Consider the following 24047-nt stretch of genomic DNA (forward strand, 5'->3'; position numbering starts at 1 on the left):
TTAAGCATGTTACATATAACACAAAACCTACTAATTCTAGTCATACACCTGCTTCACAAGCTAAATATACATTTAAACTATCTTCCAAACTAGAACCATATCATTTCTAAACAGTAACACAACGGAAGTGAGATCGAACCAGTTTACCTCAAATGTAATGTTCCATGTAGTCGGGGCCGTTCTTTGATGTTACAGCTTTGACCATTGTTATGTTGCTAAATTGAATGTGATTTGCATAACTTAATGAACAATAGCATTTCGTGTAAGAGAACAATGGAAAGTGTGATCTTATTTCATTTATAGGGGAAAGATCCTCCATGATTTTATTGCAAATCTGCCAATAAAAAGCGAGAAATGACTAAATGTTAAAATTTTAAATAATCAATGCATATATCATTTTCTGGCCATATTAACATTCATCGAATGCTTTATGCCTGAATTATGCATTTCTAACAAAAAGAGACACAGATAGAACGTCATGAGCGTCTCTTTATAACTCATCTTTTGTAACGTCATCATTCTTATTCTCAGCAACAAACGATGCAAAATCTTTGAGTATAGATTCATACACCTCAATCCCTTTTAGGTACTCTTCCTTGTACAGAAACTGCAACAAAAACACAACTTAATTCATTATCTTCCTTCATTAGTTTTTGCTTTTCTTTTGCTTAGTACATTGTTTAACCATAGTAAAATAAAAGAGCTGTCATTATGATCATGAAGAAGATACGGGTGTTTGCCATTGGAGAGAAGCTGGTTGCAGTCACCCCCTTTAACCGAAAGTAAAAAGCATCAGTCTGAGGCAAGAAAAATCTCAGGTTTTCGAAACCTCCTACCAGCTTTATGTATAGCTGTGATGCGTATCAGCCCATGGAAGAGCTCAATATCCTTTTCGGGTATGTTGTTTACTCATTCAATCACGAACAGAAATATGGGGGGTTTGAGGAAGTAAAAGGGCAGGGGATCTGAAAAGACATAACTACTTCATCACAATTTACTATTGTTAAATGTATTGCTAGTTGTTTTAATTAGGGTTTTAACCCATGTAGTTTGCTAAAGCCCATGGGCCCTTTATGGGTTGTAGTTAGGGTTTTACTTGTGTATATATAGGTGGTTCCCCCTTTTAATTATTCACACCTTCAAGTAATAAACATTACTTTCACTACAACCATCTTCTTCTTTACAACTATAAATGTTTTGTTCTTGTTTCTAGTTTTCTTTTTCTTGGTTTTTTTTTTTATCTAATTTTGTTATGTGATCGGAATTGTGGAGACAAGCCACTCTTGAATCAGGCCAATTATCCTTGTTCTTGTTTATTATTAATCAATTGAATTTCAGGTTTCTAATTTTCTATCAAGCTCCCTCAAGTTGGGCCCACCACTGGATTGACCAGTAATGAGCTGTCCAATTCGGCCTACCATCTTCATCATACAACATCTTCTGCTTAAACTGCCTATGCGAAATACACAGTTAAACCATAACATCCACAAACCAGAATCATATAATTGTTAAACATGTCAACTGCAAATTTTGCACCAATGAGAATTTATGCGAAAATATGTTGGTCCAATTGTTGAAAATAAGTACCTGATTTAGAAACTTGATGAAAAGGTAATTTCATGCAATGGCTTGTATTTATTTATTAACTAATAACATAATTAGAATTCAACATGATAACAAGAAGTGTTAATTGGGTCATGTATGCCGGCTGGCAGGTTGAACCTGACACGAACACAAACAAACACGACACGAGTTTTCACGGGTCACATGAACAATTGCAAGGGCTTCAAGATCAGGTAATGACCCCAAGGCAGGTGGTGGATGGATGATGTCATAAATTAATAAGACATAAGTGAACAAGAAGACAAATAGAATATTTAAAATTAATGGGCCTTGAGGGAGTATAATAACCATATGAGTGCCACTTGAATAGAACTATGATTAGCTAAGTGTCGGCTGTTATGTTTAAGCATCTAAAGTTACCTTAGGGATATCTGCTTCCCAGGTAAGCTGTAGCTGACTAAATCATCTCAGTCAATGAATAAACCTGTGGGTCAGTTATAAATTTATATTGTTAACACAAAACCGAATCAGCTAGAAAATGGGTAGGACTGATGATCAGACACTTTACGCTTAAGTATAAAAATTAAGCTTTGGGATTACTATTAAATAAAGAGATCTGTACTAGCCGGACGTCTAATGCAGGCTCCACATTTTTAAAGAACATAAAATGACACAATATTTTTAACATATTACAAGGTAATTAGATAATCAACGTGCATATCCCACAACGTAAGATTAACAGTGTTCCCATCTCCTCCCCTATTTGCACTGTTATTAGTTATAATAAATTTACAGTACCATGCGGAAAGGCTCATATTACATCATTTTGATCCATCTTCTGATAATACTGCAGCAATACCTGCATTTAAGAAACTCACATTATATACTGATTTTTATTACCCAAAGGGCAAAATAGTAATTACATCTGTAGGTGTCTGTCTGACCCACCGTTGCAGCTTAAGTTGCATGTCTATGCAAGCCTCCAGCATCTTCTGCATGTGGCTCATGCCTTGTTGCAGTCATGCCGGAAATCTTATTTTGGTTATTGGTATACCCTATTAAGATCTTCTACACCTATAACTAAAACCGAAAATCTTTGGCTAAACCGGGGTAACCGATATTCCCCTAATTTACCCGAATCAGAAACTGGTCACTCGGTTTAATCAGTTAACGGTTATTATCGACACGCTTTTACGAACAAATCAATTTGGTTTATGTTGTATCTCTAACAAACAACCACAACAAATAAAAGAGCATAAAAGTAGAAAGCAACAAAAAACCAGTTTATGAACTCACCATTTATTAAGACTATTATAGCAGTTAATTCACAGCTAAATTACATCAGGAAGTTATAATTCAACATTTATTTCGGTCGGTAATGATTTAAATAAAAAATGTACAATAACTCTTGACCTAATTTCAATTGTACAAGTTGAAAACGCAGGCAATAAATATTAGCAGCTAAACTACCTGCACAAAGCAACACCAAAATTTGCAGCCAAATTGATTAATATTTGAATCTTTCTATACAAAGTTATCTTAAAATGGGGTGAGCTCAATCTTTAGATCGTAGTTTCCCATATGTTGTTGCTCTTGTTGAATTCTTCTAACAGACTCACCAACAGAGTACCTACACTTGCTGATTTTGATAAGCTCAAGTGTCGGTATGTCACCAATTTCAAGGGGGGTCTCTTCAAGGTGGCAGCACCTGCTAATTTCTAATTGTTTAAGACATGGGAAGCTTGGACTATAAACCTCCCACTGTCTGATATCTAACAACTCAAGTCTCAAAAATTTTAGCTGTGGAAACACCTGATCATCTGTGTTCCAAAAGGCATCGTCTAATAGTTTTAAAACCTGGAGATTAGCTAACGACTGAACGATTGAAATATCACTCCAAGGTAGACCACAACATTCTAGTGAAAGTGATTTCAATGTTGTTGGGAGTGTCATATGATTCTTTCCACGCACAGGAAAACTCCGCAAAGTGAGGCTTTCAAGGGAGGTGAAAGATCTGAAGTCATTTTGCTTAAAGCTGTAAGTAACACATGAAAGTTTCTTAATGCATGGAAAATACTTTTGAAAACTAAATGCCTCATCTTTCAAACTAACAAATGAAACAGTATGCAAATTCATTGGTTTCTCAATGGAACTAATATCAAAGCCCCATTTCGAGCTCTTCAAATGCCTCAGGTTTACCAGATCTGATATGTTACTCGGTAAAACAACATCGCTACTACTTGATTCGTAGATGAGAGTTTGAAGGTTCCACAAATTGCATATTGAAGACGGGAAATTTAATGATGAGATATAAACTGCAAGATACCTCAGGTGAACTAGCAATTCCATGCTGTAGGGAAAAGCGCTTAATTCACATGTTTGTAGATCTAACACCCTAAGTAGCACAAAGGTATGGAAATACTTTGCAATTCCATCACTCAAGAATCTGCAATACCTGAACCACAAAATCGATCGAAGGTTTTGGGTGGATGTATAACTTAAGTTTGGATCTTTGGTATGAATGAACTTGCGGACTGGCTTATAAGGTGGTGTAATAACATTAGAGGACAATATTAGCTTATCTGTTTGAAGAATAAATCTTTCTTCCAAGGATTTTTTCAGACATAGCTCTCTAAAAAGATCATGCACTTTACAAGCTTTCATAGCTCCACTAGACCTGCTCCTGCGTGCTACAATTACAAGATTTCTATCAATTAGATCCATCAGGTAACCCTCTGCAATATCTTCCAACCTTCTATTTCCATCTTCTTCAATAAACCCCTCGGCCATCCATAACCACATCAAGTTTTCTACTTCAAACTCGTCTTCTAGGAAGCCACCAAGATAAAGAAAGCACTCTCTCAAGTGAAAAGGAAGATGATTGTAACTTAAACCTAATGTTTCCATGCATCCATTCTCCTTACCAGTAATGTATGAGCCTGTACTCTCGGCAATTTCCATCCACAAGTTCCTACTCCATGCTTCTTTTGCTAAAATTCCTGCAATGACGACCACGATGAGTGGTAGTCCTTTACAATTTTCTACTATTTGCATTCCAGGTTTTACTGACCATTCCGGACATTCATTGCCATGGAACACCTTTTCACGCAACAGCTCCCAACCGTTTTATTTGTTCAAATATCCCAAGTGATGAATGAGTCCATCTGAATTTGCATGCTTAGCAACTTCAGTTACACGACTGGTAAGCAGAATTCGACTTCTCGTGTTGTCATGGGGGAAAGATAATTTGAGGTCATCCCACACCTCTATGTCCCATATATCATCAATGACAATCAAATATCTCCTACCCATTAGGCTCTTATGCACCATTTCGCGAAGTTGAAAGTCACTAGCGTTTTTGAGGTCTAGTTGAGCACTGATGGATTCTAGAATTTGAACCAACACACCCCGCTTATCATATGTTTGAGACACACTGACCCATACACGAACATAGAAATGATGCATAATAAAACGATCATTAAATACTATGGTGGCGAGGGTGGTCTTGCCTATTCCACCCATACCCACAATAGAGACAACATCTAGCTTCTTCGGATAATCAGCAACAAGTTTGTCTCTTATGAGCTCAACATCACGATCAAGCCCCACCACAATTCCATCCTGTGATTTCTGTGAATTTCTGGAGATGGAAACTGGAGTAGCAGCAGAGTGATTTAGTGTTCTTTCAGATGAATCCGTCTTCATGTCATCAGTTCTCATACTCATGAATTCCACCTTGAGATCTTCGAATGATCTCCTAACATCATCAAGATTTAGGGGTCGTTTAAAGTACTCTGGTGTAAGGAAATGGCCATTGTTCCTGATGTGAACACGGGATAGAAACAAATCGACGATATACTCTGCCTCTTCTGCTGCGTATATAAATCTTCTCTTGAGATCTGTAAGTTTTTCGAGGCCTTGATGCTGGTCGGCAAAAAGAGTTCGGATCATGGAGCCAAGTTCTTCGTGGAGAAGTTGAAACTGAGGTCGTGCATATATTATTGAGTGGTTGTTGATCAAAGGATTGTTGGTGCTATGAATGAGTTGGTTCAACTTCTCCATAAACATCAGGACACCTGCGTGTGCCATCGACTTGTCTTTCAAGATCGGAAAAGCCATGGAGTCAACGCTTGCTGATGGAGGAAAAGGAAAGAGACGAAGTCCGGAGTATATCTTCTTTTTAAGGGAATGTAGCAATTATGAGTATGACCGAACACTTTCTGAGTGCCATTATTATTTTCAAAATTTCTTAAGACGGTCTTCAAACATTGACTGGCCGCCCCTTTCATATAAGGCTGAGGGGTGTGGGGCGCTAACCTGGGCGCGAGAGCCCCTCCGCTCGCGCCCCCAGGCGCTAACCCCACACCAACGGGGCGCGAGCGCGAGCCCCCAGGCAGGCGTGAGTGTGGTCGCGGGAGAAGAGAGAGAAAAAGCTGGTGTGGATGCCCAAAAGAGCCGTTGAGCTCGGAATTAATAAAAAAAAACCTTAAAAACCTCTATATAATACCCCAAATTACTCCCATTTCAACCATATCAAAACACAATTTCACCTTACAAACTCCTATATAATATCCCAAACTCCTATATAATACCCAAAAATGTCTGGAAATTGGTACCCAAACCTAGATTCAGATTATATTGACGACGATTTATGGTCGTCACCAGACCAACCGATGTTTTATTCGGGGCCGCAAGAAACATCCGGCTTTCAACCATCCAACATACAACCGTCTCCTAACTTTGTTGTTCCAGAGACACAAGAATCACACGGTGATGCTACGGGAGCAAGAAGACGCGTCCACCGGAAAAAACAACTTGCAACGGACAGGCCGGGACCGGCTTCGACTCCGAGGACGAAACGGAAAACCACTCCGTGGTCATCGGATGAGAAGGAAGCCTTGTGTCGGGCTTGGATAGTCATTTCTGAGGATCGGCGTTGCGGTAATTGTTTTAACGTTTTTAAAAATGATTTTTAATAAAAAAGTTAAATAAAAAAGTTAACTGGAAATCTAATTTAATTATTCATTTTGCAGCCGACTACCAAAAAAGCAAGATTTTTTGGACAAAGGTTAGGGAGACGTTCTATACGCTCGTTGGGAGTACAGAGCGAAACGCCGATATGATTTCGGGTCGGTGGTCCGAAATCAGAAAATTTGTCGGCTTGTTTACTAATCTTTTCAACAGGAACGCCGGTCGTATGAGACCAAGTGGCAGTGATGATTTGGCGGTTTACAATTTCACGGTCGAAGAGTGGAGGCAGGAGTGTTTGCGGAGGTATGGGATGGTGAAGACGTGGGACGATTTAAAGTTGTGGGAGAGGTTGAAAAGGTGTTCCAAGTGGGTTGAGCTGGTGGCGCCGGACCTTGATGCGGAAGTAGGGCCGAAACGGACTAAAACTAGTTCGTCTGGAGCGTATAACACTTCCGCCGGGTCGGATTGCCGCGTTGGATTCGACCTAAACATTGCGGGGGAGGAAACGTCTTCACCGCCGAGGAGGCGGCCATTGGGAAGGGACGCCAAGGGGAAAAAATCGGCTGAGGGGGGAGCCGTAAACATCGCCGATCTTGTTGAATCCCTCAATAAATTCAACAAAACCATAGAGGTTGTCTCTAATGACAAAAAGGAAAAAAGTCGAATGAGAGATTTGGACTTCCTTACAAGAGACTTCAGTAACCTAAATCCGGTCGATCAAATGCTGATGGAAAAGCAAAAGGAACGTATCCGAAAGAGGTTGATCGAAGAAGAGCAAGCCGAAGAATAAGAATAATGTTTTTTTTAGTACTTTAATTTTTATTTTATTTTTAGATATTAATGTGTTTTTTTAATTAATGTGTGTTTTTTTAAATAATTTATGAGTTTTTTTAATAATACGTTTTTTTAATACATTTATAAAAAAATAAAAAAAAAATCCGCTGGAGCCCCTCCACACCAGGGCCAGGGGCTCCAACGGGGGCTCCAACACCCCCCTTATCCAGTTTCTCTCTCTGCCACATGTCATAATATTATTGGCTGGAGCCCCCGTTGGAGCCCCCGTTAGAGCCCCCCACACCCCTTAGCCTAATCAATAAAAAATCCTTCCACCAGGTAGGTAGATTACGCGTAGTAATGATAACTAGGCAAAGATTATAATATCAAAAGCGCTTCAAATTATTATCTACTTGTAGTTAGGAAGAAGTTTGTGTCATGTAATTATTTTTCTTAATTTGTTAATAATAGGTTATTAACCCGTGCACTATATGTTATATGTAGTTAAAGAGAAGCTAAGCCCTTATTGGGCCAAGTAACGGCACCAAACTTATTCACAAGAATTCAATTTTCGTTTTTAGTATTGGTAGCATAACGAACGTAAAATCATTGCGTCAGCGTCCGGGACTGACAAGGCTAGGGTTTTGACGCCATCTGCTTTTTTTTGGTTTAGTTCCGGTACCATAATGAACGTAATGAAAAACGATACCATTTTTTTTAGTTCTGGTACTATAACGAACGAGAAGGAAACCGACCAAATTCGGGTATAGCCACTACGCTTTGTTTAAGTTCCAGTACCAACGTAACGAGAACCGACCGACTGCCAATTTTGTTTTAGTTCCGGTACCGTAACGAAACCGACCGAATTCGCGTTGACGTACCGTCCAAATGCCCAAGACCAACAACGTTTGAGTTATACCACCACCCGGATTTTACCGATTTTACTCGGCGCAACGCGCGGGGTAAAATTCTATTTATTGATTAATTTAACTAATATATGTATATATACACACACACATAACTGGTTCTCTAACCTCTGAAAATAGAATAACCCTCACGAATAATAAAATATAAACTAAAAATAAATAAGGTAAATATGGTAAACGCATCAAAAGATATAAGGGCAAATTCTTAAAATAGGACAAAGTAGGAGAGAGAATCTTAAATTAATCCAAATTTTTGAAAATTTCCCATAATAGTCAAAGCAAAACTCAAGGCGTCGATGAATTTGGTTTCTCGCCGATAGTTTTGGTTAACCACTAATATACTGAAACGTGTAAAGAGTCTGATCCCAGCTGAGAATTTTTCATTTTTTTGTTTAATTTTTTAGGTTTTTTTGGTTTCATACAGTGTTTTCGGTTTTTTTATTTTGTTTTTATCAGCTTTTGGATTCATTTTAATTAGATTTTTTTGTTGTTAGTTTCGTTTCAGTTTATTCAGTTTTTTAAGTTTCATTTCAATTTATTTGATTTAAAATTAAGATTTGTTACTTTTTCTTTTTCCAGTTTTATAAGTTTCATTTCAATTAATTCGGTTTAAAATTATAAAATTTGGTTTCTTTTAGTTAACTACCGTTCTAATTCTTATTTATTTTAATATTATTCTTCCGTGTTAAAGAAACAACTTGATGAGCCATTTAATAAATGCATTTTTAATTTTGATTAGTTAGCATAATATTTAATATGGTAAAGTAAAATACGAAGTACAACAAAAATAAGAATAGAGAGAAGGAATCTAATCCATTGATATTAAATTTAGATGGTGAAGATTAATTTAAAAATAAAAATTGATGAAAAATGCATGAAGGTAATAACCCACTTATTATAACTTTCTCTATCTATATGCAACGCACATGTCAATTCTTCCATCATTTTAAAACGTCTATTACTTTTTCATACGACATTTTTTTAGAAATTTTTTTTACCATAATAACAAGCGTTTTTTTAATGTTTAATATGAATATCATATTGTTATATAGAAATAAAAAAAAGTTAGTTGGTGGTTTTATATTGGGTTATTTGGTTGTCCATTGTGTTTTTTAATTGGGCTTTAGAAATGCATTGTGTTATATATTTTGGTCATTAAGTTTTTCAATTGGTACTCATATTAAAGATAAAAATTAAAACAAAGATTACATCTTATGTACATAAAATTATACATCTTTTAAGCATCAAATAATCTCTAAAAAACTGCAACTTCTATCAAATAATATAGCTCAGAAGACTATTTTTCACTTTAAAATGCAATTTCATGTAAACCCAAGCCTTAAACGAAGAAACAAATGAAAAGATGAAGAAAACTCAAGAAAACTCTCAACCACACCCCATGCTTCTGAACAAATAAAAGACAACATCTACAAAAAAAATACAAACACTGGACAAAGAAGCACGGGGCCGTGCTTAAGACACCATGGGGCCGTGGTCACCTTTCAGATAAGACAAAAAGAATTAGCACATGTCACTAAAAAGCACGGGGCCGTGCCTTAGGAAGCACACCCCCTGGTGAGTCATCATGTACAATCTGACAGCATTTAATGTAACTGGACACCTGGACACGTGACCGTGCCTTTAGAAGCACGGGGTCGTGCCTAATTCCTCATATTGCCTACAAATAGAGGTGAATGTTGCATTAATCAAGTGTGTTTGAAGAAAATCTCTAAACGAGTTTCTCTTATAAAAACACCCACATTACACTCATATTGAAGATCTTGTGAGGAGTTTGAAGGCTTGGAGGTTATCATCATCATCAATCATTACCATCATCATTATCATCCATCATCATAATTAAGAAGGAAGATTCATCCACATTTGGTTAGATTGTTCTAATTTAATCATGTGTTTGTTATCATCATCCCATTTAATGTTTATAATAATGCTCATTATGAGCTAAACTCCATTTACCATCTATAATCTATGAAGAAGCTTTGTTTTACTTGATGATTATGTGAGACATGTAGTTTAGTTTGGTATAGTATATGGTTATTTTGCAATTATCCTTTGATGAAGAAATGTTTTATCACTTTAACTCAATACATCAAGGTTGATGATTTATAATCATTCATGTTAACTCATGTTCTTGGAAACTAGAAATGGTAAAAAGAATACTTTGATAACTTATTCAAGATGAAACATGGATCCTTATGTTGTACTTAGAAATGATGAGATATAAGTTATGATCTATTTTTCTAGTTTTGATAACTCTAAAATAACATTGTTAACTGCTTAGGTTATCATGCTAGTTAAAGAAATTAGATGTTAATGGAATGTTTAATTATAACCTAATTAAATCAACCAAGGGTAGGTTGTGTGAGTTAACTACAACCACTCGAACTTGGTAGGATTGGTATTTGAGAAATCGAAGTCAATCCTAATCGTTCTACTATACCAAACTGCTTGTCTACTTAAATTGACATTCTTGTGATAGCATGACATTAGGAAATGATGGACTTTAAAATGCACATGCTACTTTCTTTTATGTCATAGAATGCGTTCACTTAGAAATGAGGGACTATTCTATCATATATTATTATGACAAGTTTATCACATGTTTATTTAATAATCATTAAGGAATAATGGAGTGGATTCTTAATTTTCGATGGTAACCTTCATATAATTGAATCACTCACTTAGATATTCTATTCTTGTCACCTATATATTATATATAAGTATTTCTATTTCATAAAAAGTTTAAAAATCAACCTCAAAATGATTAAACCTTCCGATTAAGCAAGACGAAGAATTATTATTAGAAACATTTGTGTACACGGATCGATACGTGGTTCTTATCAATACTATTCTACATATACGATAGGTACACTTCCCTATTTTGTGTGTGTTTAGTTTTAGTAGAAATCACTTTTATAAATTTAAAACACGATCTTGTGAGAAAGCTAAAACCCCGTTATCACTTTACTACCACGCGCAGACAACATCAACATCATTGTGCCTTTTTGTTCGTCAGTGTGTCTTTATGCTCAACATTTGTCTTTCAACTTATCATTGTGTTTTAGTCATTGTGTTTAACATTTACTTAAGTTGAGAAAAGTAATATTATATTCATTGTGTATTACATTCAAGTCATTGTGTAATATGTAGATTTCATTGTGTTTTACGTTTCAGGTCATTGTGTTATATGCATTTATCATTGTGTCTTACATTTCAAGCCATTGTGTTACATGTATTCATTATTGTGTTTTACGTTTTAGGTTTTAGTGTAATATGCATTCATCATTATGATTAATGTATTAGATAATTTGTTTGTATTTTTTTATTATATCTACATAATATTACACAACGGTGTTATTAGTATTTAAAAAAAATACAATGATTAGTTGAAAGCAATGTTGCAAAAGTCGTTAGGAGGTCCCAATGCGGCCGACCCCCTTGGAGGGAGTACTCGGAGAGTACTCGGACATGATAAATATAAAGAAAATTAATTTTTGGGTAATATATATAATTCAAACATCGTAAGTTTACTAATATTTATAAAAATATAAGTGAATATCAATATAAATAAGAGAGATACATTTTTAAATACTAAATTATTCTAAAAAAATTTAATCATTAATTAAAAAAATGATAGTTGTTCTTTAATACTATAGAAATACGAATTATGTTGTATTTTTAAGTCAAAATAGGCCCAAGTTAACCGACTAGATGTATTTCTGGCTGATGTTGACCACCTTTGAATAATTTTTTGTAACTAGGCGGAGTTAAAGAAACTCCCATCGGCACCATGCCTTGTAGTGAGTACTCGGAGAGTACTCGGCCTTGTAGACCTACTTTTACAACATTGGTTGAAAGACACAATGGCGAAAAAACACATTGACAAAGAGAAATAAACAATGACGAAAAAGACACAATAGTAAACAAAAAAATATAAAATGACGTAACTTTTTTTTATTTCTATATAACAAAGTCATACTCATATTAAAGATAAAAACACTTGTTATTATGGTGAATTTTATTTTTTAAATAAAATGTCATATGAGAAAGTTATAGACGTTTAAAAATGATGGGAGAATAGCATGTGACTTGCATGTGTAGAGAGAAAATGTGTACACTTACTTTTATACCATTTTTCCTTTGGTCACTACTTGACGCATGCCGGTTAATTATGGCTTCTCACACTTCTAATTTTTGTTGGCATTTGTGAAATAACTTAACCCATATTTAATATGATGTCATAATTATGTTAAATTTTCCAAATACTTATTAATAATATTAATTGTTTTTAAGTGTGTTACATTCTTAGCAAACAAGTCTAACTATATTGAAAAATATTAATGTCATTAATTTCTCATTGATTTTATTATTTTCTATAAATAAAAAACTTAATTTAAGCAAATTCAAATTTGTATTAAAACTCATTAATCTTACATTTATAGGAAAATAATTTGAAAATTTAAGTTATTGGTGTCTAGGATGTTTCATTCTCGTTAAAAAAATTTTAATTATATGTTAACAATTAACATTTAAGTTACTAAGATTAGTTGTATATTCTTAACCATTTCGGTGGGTAAATTAGTTTTAGATAGAAGGTAAATATTAACAAATTGTATATCTTGTTTTATATGATATTTTAAGTTAGTGTTTTATTTTTCTGTGAAGACAATTAGGTAAATTGTTAGCTAAAGATCCAGTATTAAGCATAAAAGCATAGCAAAGTGGCAAGAAGCCTAGAACTATATTGAGCTGAAGTCTGAGAGTGATATGGTTTCTGGGCCAAGTAGGAAGATAGGTATGTGCAAAAATAATAAACTTTATGGGTTGACCGGGTAATGTGTTAGAATAGCCTAAATCAAGTTGGCCATTTAATTTGTTTGTTCATTTTTTTTAAAATTATTCTATGAATATTTACCATGCCAATTAAGATCAATAAAACAACATTTTTTATGTAACCTTTTATTTAATCTTGACATGGCGTAATCTGTTTTCACCCATATCATGTTGATGGGAAGAAATTGAAATTCTGGCACAACATGTTTTATTTGGTCATGATTAAGTCGAAACATCTTTTTACAATATTCTTAAAACTCTTTTATACATAATTAACATCAAATATGATTACAAAGTTATTTTGTTTCTTAGCATTGAGTATTGAACCTTTTGACCCATTAGAGGTATAACACAGACATACAACCCGAGTAGACCCGCTTCCACCTATAGAGTTTTTACATCTCATTCATTTGGTTTTATTTTCTACCATTTTTGAGAATCAGTTTAAATGTTGTTTTTAATAATCTTTGAGGCTTAATACTTGTAATATCTCGGATTTTTTGAATTTGAATTCGTTTATGTTTAACCCGATATGGAATGTAATTCATCGCATTGTTTTATTTAAAATATTTCATACATTTAGGATCTTCTAATTTTACCTTTTAGATTAATTTAAACTTTACTTTATCACCAAATTATGTCTTTAAAATGTTTTTGTAACTCTCCTGATGGGATGAATTATGTGGACCATCCTATAATCTAAGTAATTATGGATGCATACATAATTATCCAAGTCCTCGCATGGAAATCATAGTACGTACAAGTGGGTGTCATATGTAGAATTGAAAGTAGTTTTGGGTAACGATACAAATGTTAAGATGATAAGGACATGGTGGATACACCGCTAGGTACATTCTATATATAAGTGCACTAATCAGATTTTCATTTGGAGCATTGTTCCGACTATTCGAAGTTCCATCTTATGGTAAAAATTTAAATTTTATATATAAAAATTTTTTCCTTAAAGTTTAATCATTTTTTAACACTACCTTTTGTTTTAGTTTTCCTCAATTTCGGGAGAAAAAATTTAAAATTAGGGAAGACTGTAACATCTCAGATTTTTCTCGTATAAATTCATTTATAATTAACCCGACTTGGAATGTAATTCGGATCTTTCGAATTATTTAAAATTCTGTATTTATCAGAATTCATTTGGTTTAACTTATGTTATATACTCATAACTTTCAAACTCGTCAAGCAACTCTTAGAAACACTTAAAATCGCTTAAAATGGCTAAAAACGTATATTAGAAAGTTCAGGGACTAAAAATGTTATTTTTGAAAATATGCTAGAAATCTACCCGTCTCGTATCGCAACGGGGTTCCCATTTCTTGGTCGCGTAGCTTGATCAACTAGTAGATCAGCATAACCGTTAGATTTTTTGTTTAATGCAAAATCCTTCCTAAACCGACCTAATTAACAAACTTAAGCCCCAAGATAAGTCATATGATATTCTAACATGTCCATATTCATACCTTTAATATTAAAAACGAATTTTGATTGTTAAAAGGATTGATTTAGTCATTTATCGTTTGATTTACTTCCTAAACGAGCATGCTTACTTATTAGACTATTATTAAACCAATTTAAACTATTTTCCATAAAACCCTAGAACATCTGCAAACCTCAGCCTCCATCACCAATTTCTTGGTTTGGTGCTTCCATTGATGATTTCTTTTCAAGTTCTTTAATCTTCGCCTGACTTTGGTGTTTCAAGACCCTTTGACTAATGTTTTCTCATTGCTCCATTCATCTTCCATGTAAATCGTTTTATGTGATTCCATTTGTTTTCATTCAATTAACAAAATCCCTTAATCAATTTCTGGGATTGAGGGAGTCTCATTGGTCAATTTAATTCTAACCCGTTTAAGGCATAGTAGTAAAAGTATTTAACTATCCGATTTCTCTATCTTCAATTCAAAACTAGATTTCAGGCCAGAAGAATTTTATGGTTTTTTTTTTTTGAAATTTTGAGTATATAGGTTAGAACCCGACTCAAAGTTCGGATTATGAACTGTATTAGGTCGCTTAAATCTTTAAAATCTCATAACTTATTGATATCCGCTTAATCTGATTCCAATTGCATTATTCTTGGTTTTGATTCTAGTTTACTGTCTCAAAGCTCTAAGTCTGTTCGTGGCATATCAGTCAGCGTGTTAAAGGCTCAGAACTCGTTTATTAGTCATATTTTATTGTTTAACTCATCAATCATTAAGATGAGTAATCACTCCCCTTATTTTACTGTTTTCAAACATTTCTAGGGACTTTATGCGTACCTAATTTATACTCATTTATTTAATTTATACTCATTTATTACAGTAACCTAACAAATCATGACTTGTTGTGTTAAACAATTAAATGCTAAATGTTTACTTGTTTATTTTATCACATTCGGAGAGGTCCATCAAAAGTCTAGCAAGTCAGTATGATCATACGCCATCTTAGTAGCCAAAGCCCAATTCACAAGGCAATGGTCAACCAACACCATTATTTGTATTTCTTTCGTCTTTGTAGCCAAAGCCCAATTCGCAAGGTAATGATCAACCGACATCAATTATGTGCTTATTATTTATTGTTGATACACATGATATTGATTTACATAATTCTTATATAATATAGTTATTATCAAAATCTGGTGATTTACTTACTCAACATGTGTTTTTGACAAACATATTTTTACGCATATTGCAGGATGTTTATTTTGGATGGTTGAAGTTATTGAAGAACTTACTTTATTTGGCTTTTAAGTTATTATAATAAATGACAACATTTGATTTATTCAGTTATTTGTAATTTCTTTTGAATACCATGTACTTGATTTAAGTTTATTGAAACAATTAGATATTGTCAATAATATTGTGTGTTAGTGCCTTGGGAGTTGTGAACCAACGGTTCGCGCCCCGATGTTTCGCCGTAGGTTGGGGTGTGACAAAAACAGATAATACCAACCATTCCCAAATACATAAAAGTTGTGCACCACCAAACATACAAAATATAGTTCAAACAAATAAACCAACCACAGAACCCCAAAGTTTTAAACCACCACCCAACCGCCCAAGAAAACAAATACAATGTTCAACAAAACATAAAAAAACAAATAGAGAGAGAGACATGTACCTGATTAGCCGATCATTGTGTGTTGAATAGTACATTGGTCGTGGGTCACCAAATATGGATCGCATCTTATCCACAACACCTGAAAAGTTAAACACATTTGACGAGCTACCTGCACATGTGTCACGAGCTGCATCAGCATGAGGATCTACACACCTTGACATTGCGTTCCCTACTCCCACTTAATAAAAGAAAGGAAAATAAAGGGATGGAAAAAAAAACGATTTGTGTTCCCAAGTTTTATTTCAGAAAGAAAGGAAAGGAACGATAAAAACCTTGTGTTCCTAAGTTTCATTTAAAGGGAGAAGGAAAAGAAATGAAGAGAAAATAGGATGTTTTAAAGAGAGGATGCTTTCCTTCCAATTTGGAAAGAATATGATGAAAAGGAAAGGAAAAGAAATTGAATAAAGTGAAAGGAATGGAAAGGAAAGTTTTCATTTCCTTTTTTCATTAATTGAAATCGAGAACGCAACGTGAATGATGAATATGTGGCTGCGGGTAATGAACACTCCCACCACTGGCTCACCCGATGACATGCCTCATACATCCTCCTCTGTCTATCATCCATGTAGCTGTCATTGATATCCTACTGAAAATTATAAGCATTTGTACGGTTCCATTGCTCCATACGATCATAAAATCTTTGAGTCTCTCTTCTCTGCAGCTTAGCATTCCGGTTATGTTGATCAAAAATAAAATAAAATTCATTGTTCCACCACCGTATGTATGTGGTGTTGATACTCGAAGCCATTCACTCATCACGACATGCACCATCTCATGTGGGTATTGAACCGGGGAAAACTGCGGCTGCATGGAAGAATTCTCAACAATGCCACTCCCAGCACCTATAGTGTGTGTTGCAATATTACCAATTCCCCTATCAAACACCTTAGACGGCTCCTCAATGACATTTTCCCCAACGCTATTCTTTAATGCTCTCAACCTGTATGCGTGTCCGCATATTTCAAAATAACATGTTGTTCAATTTCACTTTCACTTAACGCTCATCTTGTTGATACATCGTTTGTCATCTTGGTCTTAGTTTATTATTTTGGTATTTTATATAAGTCTAAGGGATACTTTTGACATTAATGTAAATTTCATTCGCTAGGAACTGTATAGCGAACACACCAGTTTTGTAGTGTCACACGCTAGGAAATGTTAACGTATGAGAGTTAGATTATAGAGGTCATTCTCTAAGGTATGTTTAGCGAATGGCGTAGCGAAAGAGACTCATTTGCTAAGGCATGTTTAGCGAATGAGTTAGAGTCTATATGGAGTCCTGTAATCTTATTCTAATGATCAATCAATTATTTTATGAAACCTTGTGTTGTTACTCTGTCCCATTTCACTCTCAAAACACACACAAACACGCACCTTGCCCTAATTGTTCGTATTTGACTATAATAATAGACTAGATCCCACAATAGCTCAAGATCATGATGATATCATGCTTCTCAAGTGGTATTAGAGCTTAAGGATGATTTTATTGGTCAATTCGTGAACTGATTTAGGATAATTGACGTGTTATTGAATCAAATTAAATGTACAGACTGTTACGGACTTTATTTGAATGAACTTGTTCAATTAGAAGTGAATTGACTAGATTATTGATCAAGGATTGATCATTTTTATGTTAAGATGCTTGTAACTGGTTTAATTGTGTTAATAAAGTTAATTTGGACTGAACTGGATTGAATTGAGTTTGGCGTGAAGATATAGTATTTTGATACGGTTTGGTTTTGAATTGAATTGGTCAAAACTGGACGTGTTTTGACTATTTTTTGGTCTGTTTTGATAAGGTTTGTGTTTGGAATAGGTTCAGGGTTGATTTGCATTATTTACGAATTTATTTGGTATGGATTTGATTTGGTTTATTGCTGGATTTTTGCTTAAAGGTTTGAACTCATTCGTTGTTTTCTTGAGTTCATTCGCTGTGTTCTTGAGCCCGTTCGCTATAACGGTTAGAAGTCTGTTATAATCGTCCATAACAACCCATTCGCTTCATAACAACTCATAGTATGGAGTTACAGTTCATTTTCTATAGGAACCATTCGCCTAATCTTCCATTTTCTAATCCCTTTTCCATTCGTCTGACTTCTCAACGATTCAGATCTCATCTGGGTGTGATTGGTCCACATTGTTTAACCTTGTTGGATAACAAGTATGTGAGACCAAGTTTACAGGTTGATGGTATTGGTGAAGTTCCAAAGGTGATGTGGTGTTTGTTATTGAATAGAAGAAGTATGATCTTGAAGTCGAGACTTACTCCACTTTGACCATGGCTTTACCAGAAAACATCTTTCATCAGTTGAGCCATATTACAATCGCAACATCTTTGTATACTCCCTTGCAAGCTAGAAGTTTGGGAAACACTCAAGAAAGTAAGAAATCTATGCTGAAGTTCCAGTCTGTGAACTTCAACATCATGCCAAGTGAGAGTGTTGGAGAGATGTTGACAAGATATTGTCGCTAGTTAGTTGAGTTGAATCGTTTTGAGTTGAACAAAGATGAAGCTAATTGGATTGACACATTGAAAGCTCTACCAAGTTCTTACTCAACTTATGTGCTAGTTTTGACTGAAAATGGTCATTTCAAAGAAACAACTCTAAAATGCATGGATTTTGTTGAAAAATTAGAGAAAAGAGAGTATGAATTAAAGTGCCAAAGTTATTCTAAGTCCAATCAAAATCCTTCCTTATATGGTGCCAATCCAACTAGCATGAGCATATCTACACCAATCATTGCTTTCTATACTCAATCAAATCATGTGGGTTCTCTTCCAGAAGAATTTACTGAACAAAAAGTTTATCCTAACTCAAGTATTGCTAGTTTAAGTTCAGTTCCTCCTTTATATCCACCAAATGTCAATATGATGGAGGCAGAACAACACTTGGCATTTATGGGAGCCTTTATGTCTTCCTATGATTAGTTGGTGGGTAGTAATGTTGCTACTTGTGACTTAATCGATGAGGCCTATGATCAAATCGATCCAAATGATGTGGAACTGATGGGCTTGAAATGGTACATGGCTATGATTTTCAGGTTGATCAAAAAGTTTATGCAAAGGACTGGAAATGATCTCCCAACCATGAGCAAGAGGATCGGGTGTTATAAGCCGAAAGTCAAGTGTTATAACTGTGATGTGTTCAGTCATTTTGCTAAAGATCGTGATAAACCAAGGCGAGAGTATTATCCAAGTAAGAAGACTAAAGATAAAAACTCAACAAAGAAGTATAACAATACTAAGTCAAAGGAGATTTCTAAGAAATTCTTAGAGAAGCCTAAGCAGAATGAATCAAAGGCCATAGTAGTGCAAGAGGGTATAGACCGGACCAGAAGATTGTTGGGTGAATCATCAAGTGAGCCACAACAAGCTAATTTGACTGTGATTACTAAGGGTGATGGAAATGTGCTTGATGGTTTGAAGAGCAAGCTAGTGGAAACTGAGGAATCTGATTATGATTCAAATGTTTTATGTGAAAATCGGAAGGAAATATTTGCTTGTATAGCCAAAATTGAAGAGGTTAGTTCTAACTCTTGTATTTCTTCCTCTGATTCTGTTAGCACAAGTTCATTAGATAGTGATGCTTCTAATGATTATGATTAGATGTACACAAACCGGTTTAAAACTCAAAACCGGTTTAGGTTGCAATCGGTTCGGTTTGGTCAACAAAAGTCTAAACGTGTTTATGATCGGTTTCAGTCCGGGTTGAAACAGTAATTTTACCATATATACGAATGTTTTCAATTCGGGTTTTGATCGGTTTCGGTTAACCGGTTTAGTTTCCCACCTCTATTTAAGATAAGACTATGCGTACATTGTGACGAGTCATTGACTAAGATTGAAAATATATGTGCTCACAATGAAACTTTAGTTATCGATCTTGCTATGCTTAGAGATAATTATTTGGGTAATGCCTGAAAATGATAAAGATTATAAAGATAAACTTGATGCTTTATCCGAGAGTGACCATGAATTATTATTGAGATCTCTAACAAGCAAGTGTCCATAAAAATTCAGTTTGAGGAATTACTCAATAATAAAGCCAAGATTCATGATCATGAGAGTGAGGTCTTGGAGTTGAAACAAAAATTAAACAAGTTCAAAAACTCATCATTTTTTCTAGATCAAAACATTGAGGTTAATGGTAATCATCAACAAGGTAGTAAAAATGGTTTAGGTTTTGTTGAAATTCCTCCTCCTTTCTATCATGATTTTACTAAACTAACTAGCGCCGAGAGTCTAAAGGAAGTGAATATTGTATCTCCATCAACTGTAGATCCTCCTGTACAAGTTAGTAATGTAACATATGTGAGAAAGGAGAAGGTCAACAAAACAAAAAGTGTTGAGAAAAATGAGAAAATTTTAGCTCCAAAATCTCACATCAATAGTAACCTAGTGTTATCTCAAACTGATGATGGTGTTATCATAGAATATGTATGTTAGCCAAGTGTGATTCGCAAAAATGAAAACATTTCACCTGAAAATCATATACTTGGTGAACCACTAAAGATTGTAAAATCCAAAACTAGTAACACATCATCTTCGGTTGAATCAATGTCATATGAGAAGCAAGTTGTCTCATATGAAATATTAAGATCGTTTTCGAATGCAGTTGCTAGGGGGAGAAACCGGAAGGTTTACAAACTAAAGGGAGTTGATCAACTTATTGTTGATGATGTATTCCCTTTGGTTTTGGTGAAACCTGAATATGTAACAAAGGTTTTTGATTGTGGGAAACCTTTATCCAATGGGACTAAGCTTTCAATTAGGAATAGAAAGAATAACAAGCCCGAGTCCCAAAAGAAAACACAACCAATGATATTTCGACAAAATCATATGTTAAGTCAATTGGGTCATATATGCTTAAATGTTTTTTTAAGTGTTGTAACTTGGATTTTTCTAAACAAAAACAATATGATAAGTTGGTTTAGTCTCAGGTGAAGGCTATGACTTTTCAACCTGATGATTCATATAGAAGACCTTGTTCACCACAAATCTTTGTTGAAAGGAGAACTTGCTTCTCATTTGTGGTGAAAGAGGTCATATATCCAAGTTTTGTGGATCTAGGGTAAGAAAAATTGAAAAATATTTAACCAAGGACAACGTATATGTGGTTAAAAGTATTTTGAAAATGCAACCTACACATGCTAAGGTTGAAGAAAAAAAGAAAGTTGTTGATCAGGTTAACCCTAAGAAAGGTGTTGGGGTTAACAATGAGATGAAGAAATCTTACATCAAACATGTTGAGCTTGTTAAACCTGTTTGTAAATATGTCAAGCTTGATGTAAGTCTTGTTGAAACTATATTGAAAAAAATGTCAAAGGAATCTTTGACTTTTAGGCAATTCCAGAAGTTGCATCATCATGCATTGAAGAATAAGGTTATGGATGACAAGGTTCCTGGGGATTTGCCAAGATGGAAGCCTAGATTGTTTTTATCTCAAAATGAAAATCGGGATCAACCCAAGACTGAGGCTTGGGTTACCTCGCCGAACTAATCATTTACTTTTGTGTGCAGAGTTCATCCAAGACTATTTCAGTTGACAAGTAGATTGTAGATTGTGGATGTGCTCATCATATTACTGGCAATCTTAAACTCCTTACTCATATTAAAGACATTCAAGGGGGTTTTGCATTTGTGGGTAATCATGGTGGACTGATCACAAAGGAGGGTGAAGTGTCAAATGGAAAGATCACATTCGAGAAAGTGAATTTTTATGACAAAGTTGATCATAATATTTTGAGTGTTTCACAGATTTGTGACAAAAAGTATACAACTTTGTTCACAGATAAAGAATGTGTGATTCTGAAGCCTGGGTTTGTGATTCCTGAGGAGATGGTTATCATTCGATCACCTAGATCAAATGATATTTATGTACTAGACATGATATCCACAACAACATCTTCTTCGACTGCTACATGTTTTGTATCGAAAGTAAATGAGAAAGAAATTATCCTACGGCACAGAAGGATGGGTCACATCCACATCAGAAAGATGAATCACTTAAATGCAAACGATTTGGTGAATGGTGTTTCATTGAAACTTATATGGTCTAAAATATACATAATTTATATAAATATATCCTATACTTTTGAGTAGCTTTTGGGTGCTTTTTATCAAATATATTCGTTGGTGGCTCATATTTTGATTTTTAAGAAGTTCATGATACAACAAGCTAAAAGAGACATTTTTACTAACTTTGAGTCCGATGAACGAATATTATTACTTTTAATATATAAATTGATTCACGTTCATTTTGATTTAATAGTTTATTCGAATCCAAATATAGATTATACTAATTGAATTATTATTTATTTCACCTTTGATGTAGATGACTGTTTCATGGACTTGAGCTACAAAAGAAACGATTGACATTTTATTGTGTTGGAGGCCCACAAGTCAAGACTTTAAAGAAAATCATGTGATTTATTTTTTACTTACTCACCATATTATTATAAGAGAAAATAAAAAAACCCTAGCACAATTAATATATCCATATATTAATTGAGAGAGCAACTACTTGGAAGAGAAGTAAAACAAAACAAATATACATAATATATTCTTGGTTTTGGTCGGTGGAGAGGTCACGACTCACGATAATAAAAGAGGGCGTCAAAAATAAATTGTTGGTGGCGGCTGCAATTGTTTTTGTGTCTCATAACTAGAGACAATAGACACAGCGGAGAGAGCATCGGAGTGGAACAGAAGTCAAAGAAAGAAGAATATATATATTATCGTGGAAGAGAGCTCATGTGCACAATTTGTGAAGACAAGAAAAGAAAGCAGGTCAACTTTATTTTAATAATATGATAAACTTTAACATATATATATATATAGGGTTGGTATCATTTAAGAACTTTAAAAAGATTAAGAACTCTTAGGAACCCTTACCAATCAAACAATTTTTTAATTTTTTTTATATATTAACATTATTTAAAAGTAGTTTTATCATATTTTATATAAAAAATTTTGATTACATATATTAATCACAAGTTTACATATATGTAAAATTTATGTACTAACAAATTTACGTAGGTGTAAAACAAAACATAGATATGTATAAAAACTAATTTTCAAAACTGTAATCGTAGATATAGATATACATAATGATAAAACTACTCTCAAAGAACATTAACATACAAAAAAATTTATAAAAAACGTTAGTTTTCAATGGTTCCTTCATGTTCTTAAATAATTTAACAGTTCTGTAATGATACTCATCCTATATATATATATATATATATATATATATATACGAGTGGCTAAATATTTTACACTATCTAGGTTTTGGTTGATTACTAGTTTATATTAATGGTTTGACGAATTATTATTTGACGTTAGTTGATTTGGTATTACGGTAAAGTTTTTAATTGGTTTGTTCATGGTATTGTTGAGTAATTGAATCTAATTTATTATTTTAATAATTATTCCACTTGTGTATAATAATTTTTGGTGATTGTTTGACACTAATTAGGTTGTCTACTTTGTGTTTTCAATTTGTTTGCGAATGGTCGAAATAATTGTAGGAATAATTATTGAAAGTGTATTAGATTTTATTGTTCTATCTCTAGAGAGGCCGGGAGACCATTTAGTGTTGTGTCATCTTTGTCTTTTGCGGGTTTGGGTAATAATTGCATGGGAGTGAGTTTTCCTAGGTCTCTTAGATTATTGTGATACAAGTTGTGTTCAAGTTAATTAAAAATACCCTCTTTATATTAATTTATATTGTATTCGAAGACACCGGGAGGTGATTTGGATTTTGGGGTACCATAGTATTATTAGGTAAGGTGAGACCGGGAGGTGATCCAAACCTTTAACAATTGAGTTTCACATGTCATTAG

General features: G+C 34.2%; 1 pseudogene; it reads right to left on the reverse strand.

Moving 5' to 3' along the window:
* Positions 1–2570: 2570 nt before the first annotated feature.
* LOC143535784 (putative late blight resistance protein homolog R1B-16) lies at positions 2571–5750 on the reverse strand (annotated as a pseudogene).
* Between the last annotated feature and the right edge of the window lie 18297 nt (positions 5751–24047).

Source organism: Bidens hawaiensis, unplaced genomic scaffold (genome assembly GCF_021521415.1).
Source record: "Bidens hawaiensis isolate Kalapana, Puna unplaced genomic scaffold, B.hawaiensis_p1.1 tig00010601_1, whole genome shotgun sequence".
Lineage (NCBI taxonomy): Eukaryota > Viridiplantae > Streptophyta > Magnoliopsida > Asterales > Asteraceae > Bidens > Bidens hawaiensis.